Source organism: Microcebus murinus, chromosome 22, assembly GCF_040939455.1.
Source record: "Microcebus murinus isolate Inina chromosome 22, M.murinus_Inina_mat1.0, whole genome shotgun sequence".
In the NCBI taxonomy this organism is placed as follows: Eukaryota; Metazoa; Chordata; class Mammalia; order Primates; family Cheirogaleidae; genus Microcebus; species Microcebus murinus.
Window position 1 is genome coordinate 10,412,223 of NC_134125.1, and position 6,791 is coordinate 10,419,013.

At 44.7% G+C, this 6,791-nt stretch overlaps 1 long non-coding RNA gene across 1 annotated transcript; it reads right to left on the minus strand.

Moving 5' to 3' along the window:
* Positions 1-413: 413 nt before the first annotated feature.
* On the minus strand, positions 414-4,666 carry LOC142863519 (uncharacterized). The gene is made up of 3 exons (XR_012914297.1): positions 4,381-4,666; positions 2,153-2,286; positions 414-1,531 (listed from the first exon to the last, which is right to left on the minus strand). It is a non-coding gene; the product is annotated as an uncharacterized LOC142863519 (long non-coding RNA).
* Between the last annotated feature and the right edge of the window lie 2,125 nt (positions 4,667-6,791).

Below are 6,791 nucleotides of genomic sequence, written 5' to 3' on the forward strand. Positions count from 1 at the left end.
AAATCAAGCTAGATACAAAATAATCAATCCTTATGTCTTACAAATGTAAGACACAATTATTATTATTTTATTGTCCCCACTGCTGGGGCTGACAGGGAACATCCATCCGTGCCCACCCACCTGCATTCTCCAGGTCTCTAACTTGCGGGAAACCTCATCAGGGTGGCATCCTTTAACTGAACAACCCAGAGCATGGCTTCTTAACATTTAATGAATTCCCGAGGCTCTTACAGAGCAATATGAGAACTATCCTGTAAAAATCTATTAAGGTTAATAAAATACCACCCAACCAGTTGGCCATTACCAGCATTTAAAGTCTTCAAGCAGGCCAAATGACTCTTTCCAATGATTTCTGCAGCTTCCTTTTCTGTTCACCTTTTTTTTTTTCATTTTTATGGAAATATGTATTCTTTTTCTGTTTAAGGCCCTGGACCTCGGCCTGTCCTTCCTCCCAATTCCAACCAGCGGTTTCAAATGCTAACTAGGTGTTTATATTCCCTGCTCATCCATCATAGGTGTGTGAACGCCAAGCTCCCAATGATAGCCGAGAAATTCAAAGGTGGCTGCCAAGAAAGGAGACCCTCTGAAAGGGAGCTCTCCCTCCTTTTCTGAGCTTCTCATGGTCAGGGGCGGTGAGGAGGGCAGGGCGGAAGGAAATGCTCCCTCCTCTTTCTTTCCTGATGGGAGGAGAAAAGAGAATTCATGGTACTGTGGTGGTTAGTACCTGCCAAGTCCTGCACTATACACCTTCCCATGTGTCCCTTATAATATCTTCACAGTAAGACAAAATGGCTTTGTGGTCTCATTTGCCAGACTGAAAAATAGAGGCTCAGAGAAATGAAGCCATTTGCCAAGGGTCACACAGCTAGCTGGGGTTGGCAGGTGGGGGAAGTCAGGATCAGAATTGAGGTGTTTAAGGTCTCAAAGCCTCCAGCGGTCATTAATTTCCCTTGCTCTTCTTGGGAGCTGGTTCCAGAACAGACACATGAGTGAAGGGCTTTGGGCTTCAGAGAAGCCAAGGTTCAAACATCACTTCTGCCACTTACCAGCCTTCTGGCCATCTGACTTCACCCCTCTGAGACAGTTCCCTCATCAGCAAAATGAACACTGATACTTAAGGGTGGTTGTGAGAACTGAATAAAATGATATAAAGTTTGTAAAGAACTTTTCAAATACTACTGCTGCATAGACAGTGACTAAAGCATGGTAGCTATGGTAAGCCTGCTGGCCTACACACTTTCTTTCCAGACCTTCCCTATCCTTTCTGATATACATCACTTGGAACACAAGTGTGCCTGCCGTCAGTGGCCAAGCTAAGCCAAGTGATGTCTGGGGTCTTGCTGAGTTATGGATGAGTCTCCTGGCTTTCCCAAGTTCCAGCTAGTAGTAGGCTCAAATGTAGTTGGCCATGGGTGTGTATTTTGGTACACTCAAGTGCTGGCTTTCCTAGCATCCTCCAAATCCATCCACGCTTAGAACAGCAGAGCTGGAACCGACCTCCTGGCTGATTTACTGTGGGATTCGTTGGTTTCTGTAACAGGGGAAGACAGGCTATGAAGTATTGTGCAGGAAATTTTTACTATTTCAGCCTGACACATGCTATTTGCTAATATTTCTTTTGTCATAACCTGTCACTCAGCTTTTTCCTGCAAAGAGGCTGCAAAGTGTAGTCTCTTGTTTCCTTATGGAAACAAAATGGAGAACTAGCCACTGGTAATAATAGTGATATCTACCATAGTGCACAATCAATATTTATTAATAAAAGATTAAGAATAGATGATATTTTCGAACTCTTACTATGCCCCACATATTGTGCCAAATGGGTCATTTATCCATGATCTCCTTTAATACTTGTAGAAACCCTATGACGTAGGCATGGCTATGATTCCTATTTTACAGATGAGCAATTTCCTATTTTACAGAAAGCACATGGAAGCAAAGTTGATGCTTAAGTTCACATAGATAAAAGTAGAGGAACTAGACTTAAAATCCAGGCTTTAGATCCCAGAGCCTGCCCTTCCAATAGCAAGTTACCCACACTAACTACTGGGCAGGCAAATCAGCTACTCACTAGACTATGAGGCAGAAAACTGCAAGCTCAAAAGAGGCCAGGCAAGCAGTGGCTAATCAGTATGGATAAAAAAGAACTTACCAATCAGATAAATGAGAGGAGTATATTTAGCCTGAGAATGTCTGCTCCACAAGGACAGGGGTCTTGCCTTGCTCACTGCTGTATCTCCAGTGCCTTGAACAATGTCTGGTACATAATATACACTCATTAAATTCCTGCTCAATGAAAGGGAAAATGAAATCAGCCACAATATAGCATAAACTTTTCTACGATCTGGGCTGCTAATGTCAGCAAGAGAAGGGGGAGAGTCAATCATATCCAAGAAGGGAGCAATGGAAAGTTGTCTTTGAACAGGTACAATTTGCAAGAATGCCTATCTCACATTCTGGGAGGGCATGTCCAGGCGTTCCTATTTCTGGGCTGGCATCTTTCTGAGAAACCTACAAGCTGGAAGAAAGCAAGTTAGACAGATCCTGGTAGCATCCTGTTCTAAAGGTTCAGGGGTTGAGGAGAACTCAGCTGTTTCTCAACACAAGGAGCTGCATGTCTGCCCCTTTGGCATCCTTCTGTTTGGGCGACAAGAACAGATGAACAAATGTGGAGGGTGGACATGAGCACATGTCACGTTTGCCAAGCAGTCACTGAAGGGGCACTCAGACAGGAGACCAGCATTTTATCTCAGTTAAATCCCTCTGAGTTTTCCCAGATTAGAAAGAAGGCTTAATTTCCTTCGGAGAGTTTGTTTTTGTAAGTTTGCCTTTTCTGTCCCTGAAGCTCTGTAATAATAAATAGTAATAAAAGAAGGGGGATGGGGGTGACTCCCTCTCTCCTCCCTTTTTTTTTAACAAGGGAATTTTACAACATCCTTTTAAAATATGATCTGGTAATTGGGTCACTGGTCTTTGAGATTCTTCCCAGGAAAATAAGTTGTTTTCATGTTGGCGTCTTGGTGCACAATCCTCTCTTGGCAGATCTTCCACAGATGATGTAAAAGACAATAAACATGTCCAAAGCCCATGCACACCATCTTTTGAGCTTCATTTCTCAGATTCAGGAACCCTTCATACCTGTAGACCTTGAGGGTCTGGTCCCGACTGGATCATGCCCACTGTCTGGACACTAACCTTTGGTCTAAGCTCTAAGCTATTCTGTTTGCTAGAAAGTCACCATTTCTGTCTCTATGCATGCTGCCTGCCAAAATCATTACCAATCTTCAATGTGTGGCTCAGCTGCTACCTGTGTAGTGTAGGGCAGGGCACAAAATAGGTGTTCAACTAAATCTTGGCTGAACTGAGGTGGCAGAACTGAAAACCTTGAACTTGAAGACCTAAGCTCTTTCCACCACTCCACACTGCAGAGGACTAATAGAGAATGAAACAAAAGCTTGATAATGTCAAGCTAACACCACTGAGTCCCAAGTGCCAGACACTGTCCTAAGGGTTTTACATGGACAAGTTTATTTAGCATAGGGTGACCCTACATTCCAGGTCTCATGGGGCAACCCCAGATTATACTCAGTGTCCCAGAGTATTAACAGTGTTTGAGAGCCTTCCACTGTCAAAATTCTCTTGGTTCACAAGGTATATCGCAGGTTCTCCTAGTTTAATCCTCACAACAGCTCTGCGAAGTAGGAGGTAGGGACTATGATGAGCCACATTTTACAAGTGAGGAGACTGGTGTTCAGAGAAGTGCAGTGGCTGGTCTAAAGTCACACAGCTAGTGAGAGGCAGAGCTGAGATGTGAATCCAGACAGACTGGATCCATATCACTGAAGGTAGAATAAGGGGAAATATTCGTTACCTTCGAGAACTCAAGCAGAGAGGGTGATGTGTTATTAAAAGCTGGGAAACATTTGGGCAATCTGATGTGACTTTATATGTTGGGTGGGATTTGGTCCACTCATATATTAATTTAATATGTACTCATTGAATATGAGTGTGGCTGGGCACAGAGTCATGAATCAGACAGACACACACACACACACACACACACACATGCTTTCTGCTCTCAGTGAGTGTGAAGTCTGGTGGGGAAAACAGATGTGGAATCCCACCAAACACAGAACTTTCTCCCATACTACTCTCAGTTTACTCTAAAAGAGAGGTTCAAACTGGCTGTTTTCTGGAAAAATTGAAGATATCGTGAAGCCTACAGAATTATCTAAAAAAGACATAAAGGATTTTTGGCAACAGTAAAAATCAAGGGGTTTCACATTAAGAAAGAAAAAAAAAAGTACCCACATTTCTGATTTCTCTTGGGGAAAAAAAATCAAAACAAAAACCTGGTAGATGTGATAATATCTGCCCCACCTTCTTCCACCTCAGGAATTGATTGAATGAAGTAGCAACTCCCCTCTTTAAATGAGAAATACACTCTGGAGCTCACCAGAGGCCCATCTGGGCCACATTAATCATTTATATCGCCTTCTTGGCTCCGAAAGGCATTCGAGTTTACAATTCCTGCTTTACATGTAGTCTCTTCCTTAAGTTTCCTTATGGAGTCTTCTTTAAAATGTTTTAAATATACTTATTTCCTGAGTTTCTTACTTATTTTTTTTAACATGCTGAATTGTATGTATCTCTTTAAAACAACAACAACAACAAAGCTTTCTGGGCGCTGCAACCGCCTCAGGTGAGGTCCGAGGCAGACATTACTAATCTATCGTGACCCTCCGAACGCGAAGGGGGCCGCCATTGTTTTCCCACGCCGCTGTGCGCAGCCACTACTAATCAATCAGAACTGGCGTGGGCGATGAAGCTCCTTTGTTCTTCTAAGTTTTTATCTGTTTAATCTCCTTAAAGGCTGAGGAGTGCGTTTTATTCTTTTTTACTCCCGCCCTGTCCCCCAAGGCGGGTGTGACGCCGAGACCGTCCCAATGCAGGGGTGAAGGGAGCCCTCCCAGGCAGGCCGGCCGTCTGCCCGCGGGGTCTCCCGGGAACGGGGCCGGCTTCTGAGGGACGAGAGGGAAGGACAAAACAGCTCCGGGGCAGAGTGTCCGTCCCTCTCTCCTTTCCCTCCCCCCTCTCCATCCTGCAAAAAAAAATAAAATAAAATAAGGAAAAAGAGAAAGAACAGCACAAAGCCAGCCAAACGCTCATTATTAATTCACTTGACCTTCCAAAAGAAAATTAATTCCAACTTCACACCTACTGGCTGTGTTGCTCGGCTTTGTCAAAACGTTGGCATCATCAGAGAGGAGATGACATGGCTTGAGGGGACAAAGAGTCTGCCACCTCCCCGCGCCGGGCTGAGCGAGTAGGAACCGGGGGAAGCTAGCAGAGGCGCCCGCCCTGTCAGCTTTTCACTGCGGATTAGGCTCCCTTCTGCCGGCTCTGGAAATCGTTATCACTGCCGGGCTGCCCTGGTGAGTCTCGCCAGGCCCCTGGCAGCGCAGGCCTGCGGAGGGGCAGCTGCCCGGGCCCCGGCCGGAAGGCTGGCAGGCTGCGTGTGCACACATGCGTGTGTTCGCATGTGTCTGTGTGTCTGTGTGTACGAATATAGGCATTTCTGAGTGTGGGGTGTGTGTGTATGTGTGATTGTGTGTGTGTAAATGTGGGCATGTGGCAGAGTATATGTGAGGTCTCAGACTGGGCCAGCGTGTGTATGTGCAAGTGAATATATATGCACACGTACATGTGCATATTTGTGTAAGTGTGTGAGTGAGCATGCATATATGTACGTGTGTACAAATATACACACACACATACATACAGGGAAGCCTGAGAGTATGCTTGTGTATTTGTGTCTGTAAATATGCATCTTGGAAGATGTATGTGCCACAGTGAGCATTTATATGTATATGTGATTTTCCATGTGCACATGTGTGTATAGATCTATGTAAGGTAACTCCTGTGCATGTATTTTAGGATGTGTATACTCATGTAAGTGTGTAATCATGAAATGTTTGGGTGCATGTGTGCACATGTGTGTGCACAGTGTGTGTGAGTGTACTTTGTAGGTGTACATGTCCACATTTACACATATATGAGGTTGTTTTTAGTGCTTTTATCCTCCCAAAGATATCTCAGGGCATACTTGGGCACCAGTAAATCATAGACAGCAAATTCCCATTCCTTTTTTAAATGACCTTGATAGTTGATATGTTATAAATTAAGGTAGTTATTATGAAAAAACCCAGAACTTTTTGGACTTCTGGACTCTAATTATTTTGGTTTTAAATGATCATTTTGAATGTTATGAGAATTGGAGGCGGGAGAGAAGAAGGAGAGCAAGGAGGAGAAGGAGGAAGGACGAGAGGGAGGAAGGGGAGGAGGAGAAGGAGGAAGGATGAGAGGGAGGAAGGGAAGGGGGAGGAGGAGGAGGGAAAGAATTAGGAGAAGGAGGCAGGAGAAGGAGGTAGAGAAAAAGAAGTAGCAGTGATAGCCGATGCAGAAGAAGAAGAAGAAGATGATGATGATGAAAATAACAATGATGTGACAAAGATCAAGATGCTGATGTTTCTGAGGGATGCCCAGTTTCAGAGATCTAGTTAACACAGACTTCTAGAAGTTGCTGCCTTCTCCCCACCGTGCCCCAACCTACAGTGCACACCTGCCCTCTGCCCCATTCCCGGCTTCCCCAGGACAAGAGGAAAAGAAAGGCGATTAGGAGCCTCCAACAGCAATCCCAGAGTTCTGGTTCAAAGGAGGGTAGCCGGGCTTGGAGAGCTGTGCCCCGAGGTGGAGACAGGCATTTCAGAGCAGCTAGTGAATGATTGACC